Below are 25,315 nucleotides of genomic sequence, written 5' to 3' on the forward strand. Positions count from 1 at the left end.
CGGATCACGAGGTCAGGAGATCGAGACCATCCTGGCTAACACGGTGAAACCCCATCTCTACTTAAAAAAAATACAAAAAATTAGCAGGGCGTTGTGGCTGGCACCTGTAGTCCCAGCTACTCAGGAGGCTGAGGCAGCAGAATGGCCTGAACCCGGGAGGCGGAGCTTGCAGTGAGCGGAGATCGCGCCACTGCACTCCAGCCTGGGCGACAGAGCGAGACTCTGTCTCAGAAAGAAAAAAAAAAAATACTGCTCTAAGATTTATATGGAACCACAAATAACCCAGAATAGCCAAAGCTGTTCTAAGCAAGAATAACAAAATGAAGGAATCACCTTACCTGCCTTCAAATAATGCTACAGAACTACAGTAACCAAAATGGTATAAAAACAGACACATAGACCAATGGAACAGAATACAGAGCCCTGATATAAATCCATAAATCTACAGTCGACTCATTTTTGACAAAGTTGCCAAGAACGTACATTGGTGAAAGGATAGTTTCTTCAATAAGTGGTGCTGGAAAAAAAATATTCATATGTGGAAGAATGAAACTAGAACCCTATCTCTTGTAACATACAGAAATCTAATCAAAATGTATTACTGACTTAAATCTAGACCTAAACTATGAAAATACTATAAGAAAACATTGGGGAAACTCTCCATGACATTAGATAGAATGAAGACATATTGAGTAGCAGTCCACAAGCACAGGCAACCAAAGCAAAAATGAACACATGGGATCACATCAAGTTAAAAAGCTTCTGCAGAGCAAAGGAAACAATCAATAAAGTGAATGGACAACCCACAAAATGGGAGAACATTTTTGCAAACTACCCATCTACAAAGAATTAATAGCCAGAATATGTAAGGAGCTCAAAGAACTGTATAGGAAAAGATTTAGTAATCTCACTGAAAAATTGGCAAAATATCTGTGTAAACATTTCTCAAATGAAGTCCTACAAATAGACAAATATATAAAAAGGTTCTCAATGTTATTGATTATCAGATAACTATAAATGAAAACTATAATGATATGCTGTCTCAGCCTATATAAATAGGCTTATATCCAAAAGACAGGCAATAAGGAATGCTGATGAGGATATGGAGACAAGATAACCCTTGTACATTCTTGGTTTCAATGTAAATTAGTAATATCACTATGGAGAACAGTTTGGAGTTTCCTCAAACAACTATAAATATATCTACCATATGATACAGCAATCCCACTCCTAGATGTTTGCCCAAAAGAAGAGAAATAAGTATATTTCTGGACTCCCATGTTTGTTGCAGCACTATTCACAATAGCCTAGATTTGGAAACAACTTCAGTGTCCATCAACAGATGAATGAACAAAGAAAATGTGATACCTATACACAGTGGAGTGCCAGTCATGGAAAATAATGTGATTCTGCCATCTGCAACAACATGGATGGAACTGCACATTATGAAGTTAAGTGAAATAAACCAGGCACAGAAAGGCCAACTTCACATATTCTCACTTATTTGCGAGAGCTAAAAATTAAAACAATTGAATGTATGGAGATAGTCTAAGGTTGGTTACTAGAGGCTTGGAAGGGCAGTAGGGGCATGGAGATAGAAGTGGGAATGGTTAAGGGGTACAACAAAACAGAAATAATGATTAAGACCTTGTATTTGATAGCACAAAAAGGTGACTATAGTGAAAAATATTTAACCGTAAATTGTAAAATAAAGACTATAATTTGATTTCTTCCAACACAAAGAATAAATACTTGAAGAGAAGGATACTCCATTTACTCTGATGTGATTATTATGCATTGCATGTCTGTATCAAAATATCTCATGTACACCTACTAGATGCCCACAAAAATCTAAAATTAAAAAACATATCCAAGTATATAATTTCAGTTGTATTAAATAACCTAAATCTTAAGGTTTATTATTATTATTAAATGTACTAAAATGTTTTTCTTGTAAACAAAATGTATCTTCCAAATTAGTAAATATTCAAACAAAAATACTTTAAAATGGAATTATCAAAAAAGTCTAGAAATCAATTCTTCATTGAACAAAAGGGGAAAAATCAATTTTACAAAGACAAGGCTTTACTAGTTAATGTATATATTCAGCTTAGACAAAGTTGTTATGAAACCTCAAGGTTCTATTAATTATCTTTATTATTCTTACAGGAAATTCAGGTAGATTTGCCTTTCATTTTATTATTGTAACTAAAAAGATTACCTGTGCAACCATTGAATAAGGTGTTAAAACTTTTTTGTTAATTCCATGTACAGATGCAGTCCTACTCTTTGAGATGTTATTTTATCATTAGAGAAAAAAATGTTGTTACAGGTGGAAATTCACATGCTCTTAAAATGTCTCAAGATATAATAATACATTTTAAGAACAATATAATCGATATTAACTGAGTATTTAATATATGCCACAAGCTGTACTGAGCAGAAATTTTATATATTATCTCATTCAAACCTTAAACGATTCTGACTTGCATATGGTTATCTTATATTTGTAAGTAAGTGATTTCAGTTCAAGGAGTTTAAGATACATGGTTTAGACTACAAGGATAACTATCAAAACAGTATTCACATATAGGACTCTCCAACTGTAATATGTGTGGAAGTTGGCATTTAAATGTTACATACTTTGTATTTTATTATCCAGGAAATAAATATAGTTATCTACTGTTACTATATTATTTGGGAAATTTTTTATGAACACTTCAATTTCCTCAAAATAAATTTTCATAATAAAAACAAAAACTGAAACTTTCTTTCTGGCTCACAAAGATTAGATATTTGGAACACTCCAGAATGACTGTGTGAACCTGACAAGTGCTCTTTCCCCAAAAGCAACTATGTAACTTGACAAATTGTCATTAATAGCCATTTAAACCATCTGTGAATTGAGCAAAAGAAAACATGCAAATTGAGAAGCACTTATTCAACAAAATGTACTGAATCTTGCAGTCTGTAATTTTAGTTAGGGGCAGCCCCCATCCCAACACATTCCACCACCAGATCTGTGGTCCTACCTAAAGAAATTGACATTATTTGGAGCAGACTATGGAAAAATTCATGCCCAAGAATGTTATGGAAAAAAATATATAGATCTCAACAGCAAATGATTAGTGTAGGCCAACATCTCAGGGTAATTTGTTCATTCAAGCTTTAAATTTACAGACAACTCAGAAACTTAACATGGAGATAAAAGGAAAGGGAAGGTAAAAGACCACCATGTTGATACCACACAGTACTGGTGGTTCAGAACCTATGCATATGTGTAAGGCCACAATTTTATCATGAGTGACTACAGAGAAATGTGTGAGCTACTAGTTCCTGACTGAAAGTGGAACACAGCTGTCAGCTCCCTAAACTTGTATTCTTTTCAGCTACAAACAGATCCAATGGCAAAAGGTGGGAGACGTATCAGATCAAGTTTAAAGAAAACCTATGACTAATCATTAGGTAGTTAGTTGTCTGAGTTGAAACAGGGGGTTCCAAGCTTAAAAATAAATACAAGAAAACAAAAACTTAGCAGTGAAATCAGAAGCTATACAGTTTGGAAGAAATACATTTTAAATGAATAATTCAGAGTAATCATTGAATAAACAATCAAAAAACAACAACAAAGGAAGTCACTTAGAGATGAGAAAAATAATCTATACTTGTTATGATATATTATTCTAAAATGTCCAATATTTAAAAAAAAAAAGATATACAAAGTAACATGATAGCATAACACACATTGGAGAAAAAGAGAGTCAATACAAATTATTTTTAAATAATTTGAGATATTTTTTCAAACACAAATATTTCAAACAGAAAAGTAAAGAAAAGTATGTTTAAATATAATAATTAAATGAAAATATAGGCCGGGCTTGATGGCTCACACCTGTAATCCCAGCACTTTGGGAGGCTGAGGCGAGTGGATCACAAGGTCAGGAGTTCAAGATCAGCCTGGTCAGCATGGTGAAACCCCGTCTCTTCTAACAATACAAAAAATAGCTGGGCATGGTGGCGCACTCCTGTAGTCTCAGCTACTTGGGAGACTGAGGCAGGAGAATTGCTTGAACCCAGCAGGTGAAGGTTGCAGTGAGCCAAGATTGCACCACTGCACTCTAGCCTGCGCGACACAGTGAGTCTCCATCTCAAAACAAACAAACAAACAAACAAACAAACAAACAAACAAAAGCAGAAAATGTAACAACAGTGACCCTTTGATCAAGAATATAAGTAAATAGGCATTTTAAAAATATACAAAATGGAAACTCTGGAGTTAAAAGTATAATAAATGAAAATATTAAATTTTTAAATGAAAAATTTAGCACATGGCCTCAACAGCAGAATTTAACTGGTAGAAGAATTCGTGAATATGAAGATGAAGCAATAGAGATTATTCAATCTCAAAAACAAATTTATATGGCCATAATACCCAAAGTAATTCACAGAACTCAATGTATTCCTATCAAATAATCATCAAATTTTTTCACAGATTTAGGAAAAGCTTTTTTAAAATTTACATGCAACTAAAATAGAACTTGCATAGCCAAAGCAATCCTAAGCTAAAATAAGTTGGAAGCATCACACTACCTGACTTCAAACTATACTACAAGGCTACAGTAACTAAAACATCCTAGTACTGAATCAAAAACAAACTTATATACCAATGGAACAGGATAAAGAACCCAGAAATAAAGTTTCACACCTGCAACCATCTGATCTTCAACAAAGTTGACAAAAAGAAACAGTAGGGAAAGGACTTCCTATTCAATAAATGGTGCTGGGGTAACTGGCTAGAAATATGCTGAAGATCAAAACTGGACCCCTTCTTTTCACCATATACCAAAATTAACACAAGATAGATTAAAGGTGTAACTGTAAAACCTAAAACTAAACAAAACTTGGAAGAAAACCTAACAAACACCATTGTGGACATGGACCCTGGCAAAGATTTCGTGATGAACAATTCCAAAGTAACTGCAACAAAAGCAAAAATCGACAAGTGAGGCCTGATTAAACTAAAGGGCTTCTGTACAGCAGAATAAGCTATCAACGCAATAAATAGACAACTTACAGAATGGGAGAAAATAGCAAGCTATGCATCGGACAAAGGTCTAATGTCCATAATCTACAAGGAACTTAAATCAACAATCAAAAATCAAACAACTCCATTAAAAAATAGGCAAAACAAATGAACAGACACTTCAAAAGAAGACATACAAGTGGCCAAGAAACATATGAATAAATGCTTAACCTCACTAATTATTAGAGAAATGCAAATCAAAAGCCAGTGAGGTACCATCTCACACCAGTCAGAATGGCTACTGTTAAAAAGTCAAAAAAATAACAGATGTTGGTGAGGTAGTGGAGAAAAGAGAATGCTTACACACTGCTGATGGGAATGTAAATTAGTATAACCTCTATGGAAAACAGTATGGAGATGTCTCAAAGATTTTAAAACCAAACTACCATTTAACACAGCAATCCTATTACTGGGTATATACACCCAAAGAAATAGAAATCATTCTACCGCAAAAACACATACACATATATGTTCATTACAACACTATTCACAGTGGCAAAGACATAGAATCAACCTAGATGATCATTAATGGTGGACTGCATAAAGAAAACATGGCACACATACACCAGGGAATAGTACACGAACATAAAAAGAACAAAAGCATGTCCTTGGCATCAACATGGTTGCAGCTGGAGGCCATTATCTTAAGTAAATTCATGCAGAAACAGTAGACCAAATACCACATGTTTTTACTTATAAGTGGGAGTTAAACATTGGGTATACATGGGTACTAAGAAGGGAACAATAGACACCAAGGCCTACTTCAGGATAGAGGGTGAGGTTTGAAAAAAATACCCATTGGGTACTATGCTTATTACCTTATTACCTGAATGATTGAGTAATTTAGACAACAAACCTCACAACTTACCCATGTAACAAGCCTATGCATGTTCACCCTGAACCTAAAATAAAAATTGGAAAAAACTAAAGAGTAACAAATATATATATACACACTTATAAATATTACATTATATATATTATATTATATAAATATATATAATAAATACATACTATATATAACAAATATATGTGTATACATATTACATTCCTATAGCTTCTGTAATAAATTACCATGAGCTTAATGACTTCAAAATTTTCACTTTTTTACAGTTCTGGAGGTCACTCTTCCAAATTCATTCTATATTTTGAAACACTAAGATCAATTTATCTACAGAGGTGGTTCCTTCTGAAGATTCCAGGGAAGAATCCATTTCCTGCCTCCTCTATTCTCTACAGGCTGCCTTGGTATTCCTTGGTTTGAGACATCACTTAAGTCTCTGTTTCTTTCTTCATATCACCTTCTGTCCACATTGATATCTTGCATCCCTCATATAAGCATGCCTATGTTTATATAGGGCCTACCTAGGTAAGCCTGGATAATACTCCTATCACAAGATCCTTCACCTAATCACATCATTGAAGTCTGTTTTCCATGTAATAAGATTAGAATGTGGCGCACTGTGCATGTGTGTCTAGGGGTGTGATTACTCAGCCCACCAAAAACAAGAAGAGCAAGAATGAAGAAAAAAACAAACAGAAATTGAGAAACATACGAAACACTATTAAACATACCAACATACACATAGCATAATTGCAAAAGGAGAGTAATGAGAGAAAGTGGCAGGAAAAATATTTGAAGAATAATGAAAAACATCAAATTTGATTTAAAAATTTACACTCAATAACTAGAACAAACGAACTCCAAGTAAAATAAACACATGATAACCAGTATCTAGATATGTCATAGTACATCATAAGCAAACTGTGTGGGGTTTTTTTTGTTTTTTGTGTTTTTTTTTTTTTTTTTTGGACCAAGTCTCACTCTGTTGCCAGGCTGGAGTGCAGTGGTGCGATCTTGGCTCACTGCAACCTCCACCTGCCAGGTTCAAGTGATTCTCCTGCCTCAGACTCCCAAGTAGCTGGGATTACAGGTGCCCGTGACCACGCCAGGCTAATTTTTGTATTTTTAGTAGAGATGGTGTTTCACCATGTTGGCCAGGATGATCTCAATCTCTTGACCTTGTGATCTGCTCGCCTCAGCCTCCCAAAGTGCTGGGATTACAGGCGTGAGCCACCGCGCCCTGCCAGGCAAACTGTTAAAGACAAAGATAAAAAGAAAGTTTCGAAAGTATCAAGAGAAAAATGACTCATAACATCAAGGAAACCACAAAAAGATCAACTGACTTCTCATCAGAGGGAATAGAGGCAAGAAAGCTAAAAGTTAGCACATTAAAAATGCTGAGAAGACCACAATGTCAACCAAGAATCCTGTAACAGGAAAAAGGGTTTTCAAAAATTAAAGAGAAATAAAAATAAGTATTCTCTCAGCCAAACAGGCTGAGAGAATTCAATGCTATCAGATTTGTCTAACAAGAAATCCTGAAGGGTATTTCTCAGGTTGAACAGAAGTGATACCAGACAGTAACCTGAATTTAAAAAAAGATCCCCAGTAAACGTTATCATATAGGTTATTATGAAATATAGTATCAATGCACTTTACTTCTCTCTTTTTTATTAAATTAATATAAAAAGTAACTGCAAAAAACAATTGCTCAAAGTGTGGTCTAATGATAAAGCAAGTTCCTTTGGCCCCATGGATTATGCTGCTGCAGAGGCAAGTCCGATACATGGAACTACAATAGGGCCCCTTCTACCTGTTTAGAGTAAATGTAAAGGTAACAAATCCATTTTCTGGAAATAGCTAGCTACCTTAGGATCCATGTTTTAGTCTCAGTGGCAGTTTGACTATGGTTCTCTTCCGGAGAATCATAGCCTACCTCCTCTACAAGAATATAGATTTAAAATATTTGAATAATTGAGTGCATATAAGCTTGTGAGGTTCTTTTACCATTCATTTCTGTTTCTTTTTAACTTTATCTTCTATTCAAATGTGTTCAACTTTAAACAATTTAATTTTGCTTCTCTTCTTTATGTCTATATCCTCTTTCTAACTTTGATACCTACCTGCTTTCACAGAGGGTCAGTTTTCATTTAAAGATCTCCTTTGACCTTTATTAACACGTTAATAAGAGTTTATTGTCAACAATTTCAAAGGAGCAAAAGAATCATGCAAAGAATATAGGGAGTGAACTGGGTTTTCTCTGAGAATCATCAGTACCATATACCAAACCAATGGTTTCTCACGTTAAGCATATTCTATTTTTAAAAACCCACATTAAGACTATTTAGAGTAAAAATTGCAAATCTCTACCTTACCACTCATCACTTTATTTTGTTTATGTATCCGAGTGACCCAATATATTATAATGACCTTAGTGTCAGATACTGTGTCCTGTTTGCCTATAAGCTTAGCCTAATGTCTTCTATAAAAACAACAATCATGTTTGAATAACTGGATAGTTTCTTACAAAATTAAGTCTGACTCAAGATTCTGTCATGTTTCTGATATTCCCAATCTCCCAAATGAATGCCTTATTTTGACTCACACTTTTGTGGACCCCGCCTTCTTTCTCAGCTTCTAAATGCTATTTATTATTAACATTTCCATGGGTTAAAACCCTTTATCTATTTTCCAAACTGCCATCATTATCTTTTCCCTATTTTCATTACAATTTTGTATTGGTAAAAAAAAAAAAAAAATTCAGCTGCAAGCAATAGGAGACTAATGAGCAGAGGTATAATTGAAATATTTATCATTTACTTAATCAGAGGTCTGAAGGTTGATTGTCCCAAGGTTAGTCACTTAGTATTATCAAGAAACTCAAAATACTAGACTCTTTTTAGATTCCAACTCTATCATACATAAGTGTTAATTTTTTTATCATTAAGGTTTTCAACTCATGATTTAAAAAATACCTGTTGTAACTACAGAAAACTCATATGTTACAAGGCAGAAATAAAAGGAAAACTAATGGTACCAGTGAAGAATTTGGTAACGTCTGTCTCTGTTAGAGCCTGGAAAAGGCTTTCTCTGAACTTTCTTATTAGACTTCCCTTTATATTGCATGGGCTATAAATAGGTTGAATAATGATCCGTAAGTGTCAGGGATGTCAAGAAAAAACTATATTTCCTGAGGATTTCTACATTAATTTTGAACAAAACCCAAGTTCAATCAGCTTGGATGCAACAATTTATGTATTCTATTTGTTTGTGATAAATTCCAAAGACCAAGTCTTCTGTTTTGCCAACAGAAAGTTGGATCTATTTTATTTACTTTAGAAGTCTGCAAGTTCAAAGAATATTTCAGTTGAACTTGTACAATATCTCTGATGTTTATGAATGCAGAGAAATGTTTCTTATTTTTGAAAGTTTCAACATGCTGGCTTAAGGAAAATTACTATGTGAAGCAAATTGGAATAGGGTTATCTCCTTCCCAAACTGCCACCAATTGGTTTGGAAATAAATTCTACCAGGTTATAGCACTTAACAACACAATACTTCTAATTTCTAAAGGCATACTAAAACTTTAATATTCACATACATATAAAAACACATGAATCAGATGGTTGCCTATAATTTCAATAGATTCTGCTGTCTAAAATTTTTTGTTGACAATACAAAAGGCTAATTTTATTTTGCACTTAGAAAAATTGTCTAAAATTTTGGAACCACTTATAATTTTCCATATTTATAACAACATCAAGATAATTATTTTTGTTTCGCCAGTGAACTGAATATATCTAATACAACATATAAAGAATGTGCTAATTTAAGTGAATGAAAAATTATACTGTGCAAGTTCATTAACTGCTATATTGTGAAATAGTACAATAAAATGCTACCATTTTATGTATGTATTGAGATTATAAAACAAAATCAATTATCTTTTCCTAAGATTTGCTTAAAAAGGGAGAAAGGTAAGTTAATTGTGTGCATGGTTCAAAGGTATTTTTTGCCACTTCATCGTTTTTTTCTAAGATTAGCCTATATTCTGATACATTTGGGAAATGGCAAAACCTAGATTATATTTTTATAAAGAACTCACAAAGTCAGTCACTGGTTTATTGTTGTACAATTTTTAAAAGGAACAATTTTAAAATAGATCATTTTACTCTAACCAAAGACTAATTTAGAAGCTGAATCATCATAATCATCGGTGTATTATAAAATTCAAATGTCTCAGTTTGGAATTCAAGGTTAGTTAGTGCCTGGGCCCACAGAGCTTTTCAGTTATTTTTTTTTTTAATGTCTTTGGTTTCCATTCTCTCTTCTCGTGCTTATTAGTTTCTTTACATTTTTACCTACATACTTAGTTCCAGATCCTTAAAAATAATTATCTCAGTTTATAAACACAATATTTTGCAGGAACTTTTAAAAGCCAAGGAAATATTTCTAACCTCTACATGCCACCTTTATTACAAATTATCTTACTTTTTAACTACCTTATTTTGTTCTATGCTTACCATCTTTTGTTCAGTCTCTACATTTTCTAGCCATCCTGGAAAGCCAGGACATTAGATGGCCTGCTTAAATTTTTACTAGGTTTCCTGTCCCCATGATAAATGCACACACACAAAAACCTTCTGTTTACTGGCCGGATGCGGTGGCAGGCAGAATATTTTGTTGTTCAGCCTTATACTGCATATAATTTCATTCTCACAAAATGAACTCATGGCGCTTCCTTTGGAATAACATTATGCAGCAGTAATCGTATAGTAACGTGGCAGGCTTCTTTTACATAATTACGAATAGGTAATAAAAATTTTAGATAAAATATGTAAATTTACATTCATGAACATTAAAAACATAACATAGAGACAAGTGTGCAATTAATTACTTCATGGTATTACAGCAAATAAGTTAATAATTGGCTGGGTGCTATGGCTCACTCCTGTAATCTCAGCATGTTGGGAAGCTGAGTCAGACAGATTGTTTCAGCCCAGGAGTTCAAGTCCAGCCTGGGCACCATAATGAGATTCTGTCTTACAAAAAAATTCTAAAAAAAATTAGTCAGATGTGGTACATTCATACCTGTGGTCCTAAGCTACTGGGGAGGCTAAGTCAAGAATATCTGTTAATCTCAGGGGTTCAAGGCCATGGTGAGCTTTAATTGCACCACTGCATTCCAGCCTAGGCGATACAGCAAACCTGTATGTCAAAAAAATATATATATATATATTTTATTTGTATATAATTTGTACATATATATATACACATACACACACACACACGTATGATTATATATACTGTTCCAATATCTAATATCTGCTTTCTTCAGAGAGACTGCATATGGCTATTCACATTATTGAATTCTAACGCATTTTAGCCTAACTTTAATTAGGCTGTGCAATAAGAACAATCTTATTTCTCTGAAGGTATTCAGTCTCTCGAAGATCAGCTGTATCAGCTGTTTTACTACCTTATGTTCCCCAACCTCAGAAATACTCCCACCTCCCTCCTTTTGCTCTCCTTATCTCTCCCCACCTCAAAATATCCTCCTGTCTCTCTCAATCATGTTGTTGTCATCCTGGTATTTAACCACCCCTATCTAAATCTGTTTCTACTTTGCTAGCTGCCCATTTTTTTTTATAGTTTCTCAAGACCTTGGTCCTGTTCCTCCAGTCCTCATACCCTGAGAATAAGAAACTGCAGCAACTCAGTTGCCCTCTTCTCAATAAGTTAATTTTAAGCTTTGGTCTTGATATGACTTCTTTGTTATAATAAAGAACTTCCCTGGCTGGGTGCGGTGGCTCAAGCCTGTAATCCCAGCACTTTGGGAGGCCGAGAAGGCGGATCACAAGGTCAGGAGATCGAGGCCATCCTGGCTAACACGGTGAAACCCTGTCTCTACGGAAAATACAAAAAACTAGCTGGGCAAGGTGGCGGGTGCCTGTAGTCCCAGCTACTCGGGAGGCTGAGGCAGGAGAATGGTGTAAACCCGGGAGACGGAGCTTGCAGTGAGCTGAGATCCGGCCACTGCACTCCAGCCCGGGCGACAGAGCAAGACTCCGTCTCAAAAAAAAAAAAAAAAAAAAAAGAGAACTTCCCTGACCCATGCCAATACAGACAGAAATTTTTTACATAATTCAAGTTTGTCTCAGGGTCATGTTATTCTGAGCTTTCAGACATTTACCAGTTAACTCAATTCTTGTCGGTTCCACAGATGCTTCTTTATGGTTTGAGGAGACCAATAGATAAGAGTCAACAGACTTACTTAAATAAAAATTCACTAAGGCCTATCACAGAATTGAGAAGACTAGAAAAAAAATCTTAGATTCCATCCTTAGAAACTTCCCATGAAAAATAGACTGGTTAAATAGTCAAAAGTATAAATAACAAACAAATGAATTAGTCACTAGTTATAGGCACCACTCAGAAAACATCTGGAAGAATTAATCAGGCCTAATGCTAGATAATCCTAGATGACCTGGATGCTCCGCTTAGTTACCAGCTTTATTAGTGGGTTCTATGCAGAATTATGAGGTTATTATATCATATCCATTGCCAAAATGTCATTCACTCTGAAATCTATGCTTTAGCACATCATGAAGATGTAGGATGGGCTTATAAAATTAAAATTAAATCACAAAAGCTCATGACTCTTCAACTTAAATAATCTAAGGAAAATTATCTCAAATCCATAGAGCCAGCCTCAATTACACTAAAGTATTTAATGTCAAACACAGGAGTTTCAGTATCTCCCTCCCAAGAGATCTGCTCCTCCCTGCCCCAAGATACTCTTAATACTATAGGGGGAATGATAAGTCCAATCAATGGGAATGCTCCCATTTCTGGTAGACACCAGAGCTACCTACCCTAACCTGAACACCTCAAAATTACCCATGGTAATTCCTTGAAGAACACAAACCACCTCTCTGGTGAGGTAAGAAGGTAAGCTGTATTACCCCTTAGTTGGCTCCTTTTGTATTTCTTGGACTCCATAATTCCTAGCATAGCTTTTTCTTAATCCAGAATAATTGTTAATCTATTGGCAGAAATGTATTTTCTAGTTAAACTGTTAATATTTCATGTTCACCTGAGGGACTAACCTTTGAAATGTCAGTCTTTTCTTTCACTGATCTTTGCCCTCTATTATCTCTGATAGAACACTCCAGTTTTCTCACATACTTATAACTCCCCAAACACTTGACAATGACAATCTCCAAATTCTAAATATGACCATTCACATACTTGATTTAGTTTGTACTATAGGAATAACAGAGGCAGGGCATATTCAGGAAGCAGGGTCCTTAGAACTGGATGTAAACCTCACTTTGGCATCTCAATCTAACAAGGTACACTAAAATCTGGGGCAATTAAAGGTTTCAGACTTAGTATTCAATAGTTGCTTGACAAGGAGCTCCTTATTTCTACCTCCAGCCCATGTAACACATAATTTTATCTGTAAAATATCCTAATGGAAAGAGTTTCTAATTGGATCAAGATTTGTGAGCCATAAATAAAATTTTAAAAAATCAAGGTTTCTTTTTGTCCCAAACCCCAATACTCTTCTTGCTTCCATACCCTCTAACACCATGTTTTTTATATTTGTTGACTTGCTCTATTGCTTTCTTCATTATAACGTTTTGCCCTAATTCCTAATACCTATTTGCCTTTCCATGGAAAATTCAAGGATATGATTACACAGTCATACCCTGGGTATTTACAGAAGCTCCCATTTATTTTGCCCAGTCAGTAAATAAAAATCAAAAGAAGCTGGTTTTAACGTTGCAATTCAACTCCCATCCAATATGTTGTTTTTATCTTTCTTTGATTTACATTATTCAAGAATTTTTAGAAGACACACAGTACTTATTTAAAAACATTAGAACAGAAGTAACATAAGGTCTCAATATATAAAGTTCAATTCATGACCCCCTACTATTTAGACCTGAGGGAAAAAATCTTATTCCCAGACCTTATCAATACAATTCTTAATTATTCCCTACCTCAAACCGAGAGTCAGCTTCAGGGATTTCTGAGACTAATCATCTGTTGTGGAATGTAGATTATTAACTTTTCTGCTATGTCATCCCATTTATATTCATAACAAAGGAGATTATATCTAAACTTCTGCAATGGGAATCACTCTATAAAAATTTTTGAATTTCTAAAAACATTTTTTTCCTCCACCCTTACTTTGGAATTCCCTAATTACTCCTTGCCTTCTCCCTCATTTTTCATGAAAGAAAATGACGTACCCTAGGTTTCCTATCTGAAAAATGCAATGGAAACTACAGGCTTGTGGGATGTTTTAGCTTAGTCCTACATCCTGTATGTCAAGCTTTGTCCTACTTATATATGATCAGTGGTAGCAAGAGCAGAAATAGTTGAAGCCATAGTAGACCTTTGCTAGGTCTTACCCTGAACATCATGTATCTCATGCAATTTAGACTCTTCTAACACATAACACTCTAAATATTTGACTTCTAAGCTCACCTCTAATTAACCCTTATGCTCTTTTCTTCTCACATCAGTGTTTATTGCTGTCAACTCAATCCTATCACGCTCTTCCTTTTCTCAACTGAAGTAAACACACAGTTGTATTACAGCCAATCAAGCCTCAACCTTTGTCTTCCCTGAACGTTGAGAATGCCCTTGCAAATCCAGGCCTTACCCTTTTTTGTTGATGGTTCATATCTCTGCACCTTTAGGAGGAAATATCAAGGTACAATATCCCATTATAGATTTGTAAGCCCCATACAATATATGCCTCTATCTGTTTCAGAGTCATCTCAAATCACTGAATTTGTGGCTCCCATAAGAGCTATCTTTCTGGCTGAAGAAAAAAGAGTTATCATTTACATAGCAAGTATATATGATTTTTAGGTAGTACCTGAGTGTGGTATGTTATTAAAAACAAAAAGATTTTTGACCATAGAGGGGGTGTGTTGGTTAATATTGTCAACTAGATTGGATTGAAGGATGCAAGGTATTTTTCCTGGGTGTTTCTGTGAGAGTGTTGCCAAAGGAGATTAACATTTGAGTCAGTGGACTGGGAGAGGCAGACCCACCCTCAATCATGGTGGGCACCATCTAGTCAGCTGCCAGTGTGGCTAGGATAAAAGCAGGCAGAGGAACATGGAAAGACTAGACTGGCTAAATCTTCTGGCTTCCATCTTTGTCCTGTGCTTGATGTTCCCTGCCCTTGAACATCAGACACCAAGTTCTTCAGCTTTTGGACACTTGGACCTACACTGGTGGTTTGCCAGTGGCTCACAGGCCTTCAGCTATGGACTGAAGGCTGCACTGTCGGTTTCCCTACTTTTGAGGTTTTGGAACTCAAACTGGCTTTCTTGCTCCTCAGCTTGCAGACTGCCTATTGTGGGACTTCACCTTCGTGTGAGCCAATATTCCTTAAAAAATTTTCTTTCATATATATATATCTTATTAGTCCTGTATCTCTAGAGAAACATAACTAATACAAGGAACATCAATTTAAAATGAAAAACATATGTCCGACATATTAGAAGTTCTGTTATAGCCAAGAAAGTTGGCCATTCTCAAGGTAGAAACACATATGGGTGCCAATAGTCCTAAAATAAAAGGAAACTCACTAATTGATCGATATGCTTAGGTGGGCATCTCAGAAAGCTGTTCCATTCTCAGTACAATCAGTCAAGATTTTAAGTCTACTATATTTACAATCTGACCCCTAACTGAGGAATTTAAAATCTTCCGATTTAAAGTCCATGAACAAAAATGGCCAAGTTGTATATTTTAACCACCCAGTTGGACTTTGAAGACATTCAACTGACCATGTGGCTCCCCTGCCCTAGATTTAGTCTTTGACATTAACAAGATCACTCACCATGGAAGGGAGAAACTAAATAAAATCCTCTGCCGACATTGGTGGGCAAATTTCACTCTCTGTCTGGTGCTGTCTTTGTACCCTATCTGTTGAAAACATAATCCTAGTGAAGACGTAAAGACAAGAAAGGAAGCTAAATCTATTAGCAAGACATTTTCTTAACTGGTAATTAGATTTTAGTCATTTACCTAAATATCATGGATATCAATATTTTCTTAAGTATCTTCTGTATGTTCTCTCACTGCCTTGAAGCTTCCCATTGTAAAAGCGTCATTGCCATACTATTTTGTTAGAAAATGTATTCTCCACATGGGAAATTCCACTGGCTCTTTCAAGTGACAGAGAGACTCATTTCAAAAGTAAAGTAATACAAGTAAGTTAAAGAATTATCCATTTATCTCAAAAATTGCACTATCTTAATCCTCAGTCATCTAGAGTGATAGAAAGACCTAATGGACTATTAGAATTAAATACGACTAAACTTTAAAAGAATTCATTTTCTCATTGCTCTTATCTCTGATTTCCCTTGAGTCCACTCCTGCTGGGTCATTTCAACTGTCTGCACATGAAGTAATAACTGGACAACTGGACAGTCCATGAGAACTCCCTATACTGCCTGAACTCTCAAAGATTCTAATCTAGTCTACCCAGACATTCCAAAATACTGCAAAAGATATATTTTAATTATACCCATCATTAATCTCAGCAGGTTGGGTTGATGATTTTCCTCCCATCTCCCATCCAAACCACTCCACAATCAAAGAAATGAAGATTTAGTATTCTGAAGACAGCATCACTAGAGAGCTAATGTCAAACTCTGCAGGAAGGACATTTACATCATTCTTCTTATCACTAGCATGGTTGCCAAACATCAGGGAATCCAACTTTGCATTCATACTACTTAACTAAAAAGGTACAAAATCTAGTATGAATGGAAGTCCATCCCAATGGGAGACCTAAACTAAGACTATCTCTCAGGAGCTCCTAGAATCAGATAGTGTCATAAGTATACAGCTTTTCCAGTAATTTCAGAACAAGTAGATATCATGAGGAGGAGGTAATTTTCCACTTTATATGTGAGAACAAGACAACCTAGGATTCCCTTGCTTATTTCTTATTTTCAGAATTGCATTTGTCCTTTACTGTATCCTTCTTCTTTATCTCCTTTAGTGATAACTTTGTTGTCTGCATACTTCTCCTCATTGTAAACACAACCTTCCGTAAAGATTCTTATTTTGTGTTACCTTCCTCTTCACCTTAGCGAAGCTGTTTTCCCTTCACTAAGTGAAATGACTCCCCTTTATTCGAAGGATCCCCAATCTATCTTATTTCCTCACTCAACTCATAGCACAATCTTACAGTCTTATTTCTAATTGCTGGTTATGTACTCTTTTTCCTCTGGAAGCCTCTAGTTTCCCCCAAATTCCTAAACCTGTCTTGATTCAAAGGCATCTTTGTGTTAGCACAAGGAACTTTATCTTCTCCCTCTAGATTTCAAAAGGAACACCCTTCAACATTAATACCTTTTAAAAGGCCAACATTTGTTTCTACCTGAACATAAACAAGGTTCTTTTCATCAGCGTATGTATTTGCAATTGCACCTGATTTCTCACCAACACAAATATCTACGTTATTATAGGATACAAGAATACATATTCCTCATCTTATTATATGCATGTAATAGACTCAGATAACCGAAAATTTAATTTTACATGGCACACTTAGGAATGTCTTACAAAAAAAATAATAAAACAAAAACAAAAAAACTGGGAACTCTTATCTTTTGAACTTTACAGGACAATGACTCCATCAAAAGAGCTCATAAACCCCAAAGAGCAATCTATTGGACAGTTATACACAGGAACCCTGCATAGCCCTGTCTTTGTATATTTCTGTATAACTGAATACCATAGACTCAGTTTCTTAAACAGCAAACATTGCTTTTCACAGTTTTGGAGGCAGACATGTTCAAGATCAAGTTGCCAAGAGATTCACCGTCTGCTGAGAACCCTCTTCTTGATTCATAGTCAAGGCCATCTTCTTCTGTCCTTGTGTGGCAGAGGAACAAAAGAGCTTTCTGGGGGAATTTAAAGGCATGTAAAGGAACACTAATAACATTTGTGTGCACTCAACCCTCAAGACCTAATCAGCTGCTAAAGACTCCATCTCTAAACACCATCACATTGGGGATTAGATTTTAACATATGAATTTTAAGGATACATAAATATTTTCTCTATAGACTCCCTAATGAGACATTTTATTTGAAACAAACACATTCATCACTGTCTCCTTGCTAGTTGGACTGGATCCTGTGATCTGGCTAATCTAAGTAGGTTTTATTAAACCTTTAAAATACACTTTTTTTCTGATTTTAACCACTTTATTACTTCTGAGTTAAGTTTTTCAGGCACTAGATGATCCAAAAGGTCTGCAAAATGTTTTACAATTGCAAGACTAGGTGCAAAAATCCTAGTCCTATAAGGAGGTCCTGGCTTTCATTTTCCACCAAATTCTCAGAAAGCTTTAGAAGAAAAATCTAAGAAATTGAGAGTAGACCTAAAAGGCTATCTACCATAGCAGTTCTTCTATGGGCAACTTTCATGACTGCTATATGACCACTCAGTAAGTTCACTGAAATTCCCACAATTTCCATGCTATTCTCTGGAAAACAAGCAGAACTACAGGAATTTTCACTGAAACTATCAACATCATTGCCAGAGAAGTACAGAAACTTTAGAAAGTGGTCCTCTGCAATTATCTAACATTGGACATGATCTAGCTTTTAAAGAGGACATTTATGCAGTGGTCAGAAGTGACTAGTGTGCATATGTTCCCTGAAATCTCTTTAATGTTTATGTCTTCCCCAAAAATATTCAGACAACAAACTGAAACATTTGTCAGATGTTTCGCATCCTCATGCTGCCATCTAAGGACACTTCAGGCCCAATGTCCCTTCAAATCTTAAATATTGGTTTTCTTCCCCTGCTCAAATGTCAATATTTATTCTTTTTATTTTATTTCATTTCATTATTTGTCTATTTATTATAGGCCTCTCACCTAATGCCTAACCATGAAGATCCTCCAGCAGCTGTCAGTACAACAACATACTTTACAAATTGCACACCTAGTCCTAAAAGTTAACAAGAACATGAAGGCCAACCCAACCCAGAAATCATTTTGGAAACCTTAACTTCACAATAAGTCTGATTTCATTCCTAATAAATTTTAAGGACAAACTTTGTTTGTGGTAAACAACAGAGGATGGGGTGTGTGCTGATCCCGAATCTGACCAATTGCTCACAGTTACCCATAACGTATTCATTGCTTTGACTTGATCAAATTTTATTCAATCCTGTTTCCTCCTCTAGGGCCTCTAAACTTTGGGTCACTACTTAAGAGTGAAAAAGCACTAAAGTACATAACAACCCTTTAGCACCTTATTCCAAGAATGACCAGATTGCTGAGAGAAACGTTTTCTGTTGAAGCATTCTGCTCAGCCCACTGCCTGCTCTTCTCCCACACAAAGCTCTTACCAGTCCTGCTGATGTTTCTCTATGAAAGAAAACTCTTTTTCTGTTTGATTTTTAGACACTTGTAGATTCAGAGTTTTGAGCATTCTGCCTTCTGCAATAGTCTTTTTGAATAAAGTTTATCTATATCTGGTTTTATATTTAATTGATACCAGTGAGCTTGGAAGAAGACCTACACACCTCAGATGTTGATTACAGCTTTTGAGACATTACAGCTTTTGATCTACAAGACCTAGTTAGTCTCCTGACCCATGGAAATGTGAGGTAATAAATATGTGTTGTTTAATCCACTAAGCTTGTAGTGATTTTTTACTCAACTATAGAAAACCAATAAATGTGAAAATGCACAATGTGAATTTGAGTCCCAGCAGAGATTAGAACTTAAAACATGTTTTTTATTAAAAGAAGTATATCAAACACTTAATACATTCCATGTAATTGTTTTCTCTGTATTTCACTTGGTGTTAACTAGAAAATTTCTTTGATTTCATTTTATATTGTTAATACAATAATCTATATTGACTCAAATCAAATTTTGTATTGAAAAACTGTTTATTTCATGATAAACTCTCTGGAAGATGCCTCAAGAGGATAAATATTCATGATCAAGACATTCCCTATTCAAGCCTATAAGAAAAATATATTTTTAAATGATATCATATACAGTATTTGAATAGAGTGATTTTCCCATAGTGCATTACATCTACAAATTAAAAAATATTATATTTGCTGGCCAATAATATTCAGTTAAAGTAATATAAGTAGACACGTTTTCCATTTTATTTTCATTACAGAGCCATTTCTGGCATAATAGAAAATAAAGACAGAACATAGTAGAAAAGAGAATGTTTATTCTGAGATGTGAGGACTTAGCACAAAGATGGATTTGATATATAGTAAATAATTTTGTGAAATAATAAAGGTACATTTTAGGGATTTGATTTTGATTTTATAATAAGTAGATAATTATTTTCCTCTGCCTTGGAGTAAATGGCTGCTATGTGGCTTTTTTTTTTTTTTTTTTTTTTTTTTTTTTAGTTAAGTAAAGCAAAAACAAATTTAACCTGTAATCAATTATTAATAAGGATGTTGATAATTTTTCATTCAAATAAAATAACTTTGTGCCTTAGAATTTGATGGAACACAGACGTGTTAGTTAAAAAGTTTGCTCTAATTTAGCAAAAATGCTCAATATGCATATGCAAACTAAGTAAATTGTAACAGCATGCAGCTATTTTCTGATAATAATTTTAAAAATTAAGGGCATAGATTTAGAGTTAATTCAATAGTACTGCCACCCAGAAAAGGTGCTGATTCACCCAAGCAGAATCTCAAAGAGACTCTGGATTTAAAAACGGGAGTTCAACAGAGGGAAGGAATGAACAAAGAAAGGCAGGTGGAATGAAAAAGGAAACAACAAGTGGAAATCGCTCTGCCACTTTCCCTGTCCTTTCTTCTGTCCTAGAATAGACTCGAAAGTAGGTGAATTGAGCTATCCAGTAAATGTGGATTTGTACCACATTTGTTGGTATCTAGCGTCACCCAGCACAATTGTTCTAGGCCTACAGTTATGCTGAAAAGAGAAAATCCTGCTAATGTGTAGAGAACTTCCAGTCTATTTATTTTTCTTAACTATTAAAAATATGTGGTCACTAGTTAACGGATAAGGAAACTCCAAAACAAAATAAATAAAATAAATAAATAAAATAAATAAAAAGCGCTGAAACAATGTAGGAGAAAATAAAAAAATTTTAAATTGCTACTTTCTGAAGCATTTAGGAAGAAAGTATATCATCTGCTGGAAAATGAAGCAATAGATAAATACACTTTTTTTTTTTTGAGACGGAGTCCCACTCTGTCACCCGGGCTGGAGTGCAATGGCGCGATCTCGGTTCACTGCAAGCTCCACCTCCCAGGTTCACGCCATTCTCCTGCCTCAGCCTCCTGAGTAGCTGGGACTACAGGCGCCCGCCACCACGCCTGGCTAATTTTGTTTTTGTATTTTTAGTATAGACAGGGTTTCACCGCGTTAGCCAGGATGGTCTCAATCTCCTAACCTCGTAATTTACCCACCTCGGACTCCCAACGTGCTGGGATTACAGGTGTGAACCACCGTGTCTGACCAAGAATTACACGTTTTGATATTACAATATAAATGCCAAAAGAAAAAATTCATCATAATATTTGTAAAATAAAGTTGTAAAAATCTCAGGGTGTAAAACAAAAAGAAAAAAAACACAAACAAAATGTTTAGAGACAGAAAATTTGTGCACATAAAAATTATATTAGGAGGGCCATCAAATAAGAAAGATGAGCAAGAAAGACACAATGTGAGTTCCAAGATACAATACCTACCCTGAAAATGTTGAATATAGCATTGGAAAAACCCTTCTAGACATTTGCTTAGGAAAAGATTTCATGACTAAGATCTCAAAAGCGAATGAAACCAAAACAAAGATAAATAGATGGCACTTAATTAAACTACAAAGTTTCTGCACAGCAAAAGAAAGAATCAGCAGAATAACCAGAGTGGGAGAAAATCTTCACAATCTGTACATCTGACTAAGGACTAATATCCAGGATTTGCAAGGAACTCAAACAAATCAGCAAGAAAAATACAAACAATTGCCATCCAAAAGTGGGCTGTGGACATGAGTAGACAATTTTCAAAAGAAGATAGACAAATGGCCAACAACCATCTGAAAAAACAGTCACCATCACTAATGATCATACAAATGCAGATCAAAACCACAATGCAATAACACCTTACTCCTGCATAAATGGCCATAATTGAAAAATTACAAATGTTGGTGTGGATGTGGTGAAACAGGAACACTTTTACACTGCTGGTGGGAATGTAAACTAGTACAGCCATTATGGAAAACAGTGTGGAGATTTCTTAAAGAACTAAAAGTAAATCTACCATTTGATCCAGCAATCCCACTACTGAGTATGTATCCAGAAGAAAAGAAGTCATTATACGAAAATGATAGTTGCACATGCATGTTTATAGCAGCACAATGCACAATGGCAAAAAAAAAAAAAAAACAGAACCAGCCCGAGTGCCCATCAATGAACAAGTAGATAAAGAAATTGTGGTATATATACATTCACCAATACACACACACACACATATATGTGTGTGTATATGTATATACACACACTGTGGAATACTCCTCAGCCATAAAAAGGAATAAAATGATGGCATTTGCAGCAACCTGAATGGAATTAGAGACCGTTATTCTAAGTGAAGTGACTCAGGAAGGGAAAACCAAACACCGTATGTTCTCATTCATAAGTGGGAGCTAAGCTATGGGGATGCAAAGGCATAAGAATGATACAATGGACTTTGGGGAATTCAGGGAAAGGGTGGGAGATGGGTGAGGGGTAAAAAAAACTATACATTGGGTACAGTGTACACTGCTCGGGTGATGGGTGCACCAAAATCTCAGAAGTCGTCACTAAAGAACTTACTTATGTAACCGAACACCACCCGTTTCCCAAAAACCTATTGAGATAAAAAAAAATTTTTTTAAGTTAATAAAAGTTCTACCTAAAAGACAGAAAAGAGGAACAAGTGAACAAAGCAAAAATGAAACTAAGAGAACATAAACAAGGTAGATTTAAAGCAAACATATAAAAAAACTACCATAAACATAAATATTCTAAAAACTCCAGTAAAAAGGCAAAAATTGTTAGTCTAGATAAAAAAGTAATGTTATCTACAAAAAGCAAACAACCATACACACAAAAGACCTGTATATGTAACTGCATTAGTTTTGCATTATGTGTTTTAAATTAATACAATCGTTTAAAACAATACAATTGTCTCACAATTTCTGTGAGTCAGGAATAAGGAAGGGCACAGCACAGCTGGATCTTCTCAGCATCTTACAAGGCTGCAATAAAGTCATCAGTTAGTCCATCAGTGTGTTCTTATCTATGGGCCTGACTTAGGGATAATCTGCTTCCAAGCTCATTCTGATTCTTGACAGAATTCCTCTCACTATGGATGTAGGACTGAAGTTTCTGTTTTCTTGCTGGCCCTCAGCTACACTCCAGGGGCTTTCTCATATGCCCTCTCACAGCAAGGCAGCTTACTTCCTCAGTGACAACAAGGGATCTCTCCCTCTTCAGCCAACTAAAATGGAGACTTATATAGTATAACCTAATAAAGATATTAACATCCTACCACCTATTTCATTAATTAGAAGTAAGTTGCAGGTTCTGCTCATACTCAAGAAAAGGAAACCACATAATGATGTGACTCATTCAGGGTCACCATAGAATGTGTCCACTAGAGACATCACAATGCTAAATAAAAGGAAAACAATATACCACATAAACACTAATCAGAAAAGCTGACATAGCTATATTAACATCAGACAAGTTAGATATTGTAAACATTATGGTCAAATATAAAGAAGGGCATTCATAAGGGCAAAGGGGGGTAAGTCATCAAAAAGATATCAGAATCCTAAATACCTATGAATATAACAACAGAGCCTTCATAGTCAGTAAAATAAAATAGAACTAAAGGGAGAAATAACATATTTGCAATTATAATTTGATTTTCCACATTCATTCTTTCAGAAATTGATTGAAAACTTGGAAAATCATTGAGGATATATGAAACCTGAGAAATATTATGAACTAAATTGACCTAATTGTCAGTTATAGAAAACACTTCACCAAAACAGCAGAATACACATTATTTACAAGCCACAGAGAATGTTTAACAAGATAAATCCTATTCTGAACCGTAAAATAAAAATTTTAAAAATTTAAGACCACATAAAACGTTATCTGACCAAAACAGAAGAAAAAGTACACCATCTAGAAGATCTACAAATATTTGCCAACTAAACAATACCCTTCTAAACACCCTGTCGCCCAAAGAAGAAATCATCTGGGCAATTAGGAAGTATTTTTAAGTGAATGAAATGAAAATGTAATATATCAAAATCTGCAACATAAAACTAAATACTTGGAAAAATGTGTAAGAATAATTGTTTATAGGCTGGGCACGGTGGCTCATGCCTGTAATCCCAGCACTTTGGGAGGCCGAGACAGGTGAATCACGAGGTCAGGAGTTCGAGACCAGCCTGGCCAATGTGGGGAAACCCCATCTCTACCAAAGATACAGAAAATTAGCTGGGCATGGTGGCGTGCGCCTGTAATCCCAGTACTCGGCAGGCTGAGGCAGGAGAATTGCCTGTAGAAGAAATATCTCAAATTAAGACCTAAGTTTCTATCATTAATAAAGTAGACAAAGAAGAGCATATTGAACTCAAAGTCAGCAAAATTGTGCATTAATATAGGAGTAGATGCCCCTACAAAATCAAAAAACTCACAAATCAGAAGAGAAAAAACTATGTAAACAAAAGTGAGTTTTTACAATGCTAATAAAATTTATTAAACATGAAACAAATTGATGAGAGGCAGAAACAAAGGTAGGGAGAAAAAAGTAGAAACACAACCTTACCATATGGGCAACGAAAGAACAGGCACCAGTAAAGATGTCACAGAGATTATAAGAAATAAACAGAAATATTATAAACATTTTATGGTTATAAATTTGACAAACCAAATGAAATATATACATTCTATAACACATAATATAGAAGTTTACTCAAGAAGAAATACATAATCTGAATAGCAACATAATTTTAAGAAAATGGAATAGTTAGTTTAAAAACCATCACACAAAAAGAAACTTAAATGCCTTGGTGGTGAATTCTACAGTACACTTATATATGAAAGAAATAATGCAAGTTTATTTAAAGTCGGCCAAAAACACAACAGGAGAAAACAAATCTTAATTCATCTTATGAGGTCCACATTGCCATGATACCAAAGATAGGTAAAGAAAGAAAACTATAGTCCAACATTTCACATTAACACAGATGCAAATACTCTGAAACACATAATGGTAAATTTGAATTCAGCACTAGAGAAAAATATATTATGAACAAGTAGAGTTTATCCT

Source organism: Rhinopithecus roxellana, chromosome 16 (genome assembly GCF_007565055.1).
Source record: "Rhinopithecus roxellana isolate Shanxi Qingling chromosome 16, ASM756505v1, whole genome shotgun sequence".
Classification (NCBI taxonomy): Eukaryota; Metazoa; Chordata; class Mammalia; order Primates; family Cercopithecidae; genus Rhinopithecus; species Rhinopithecus roxellana.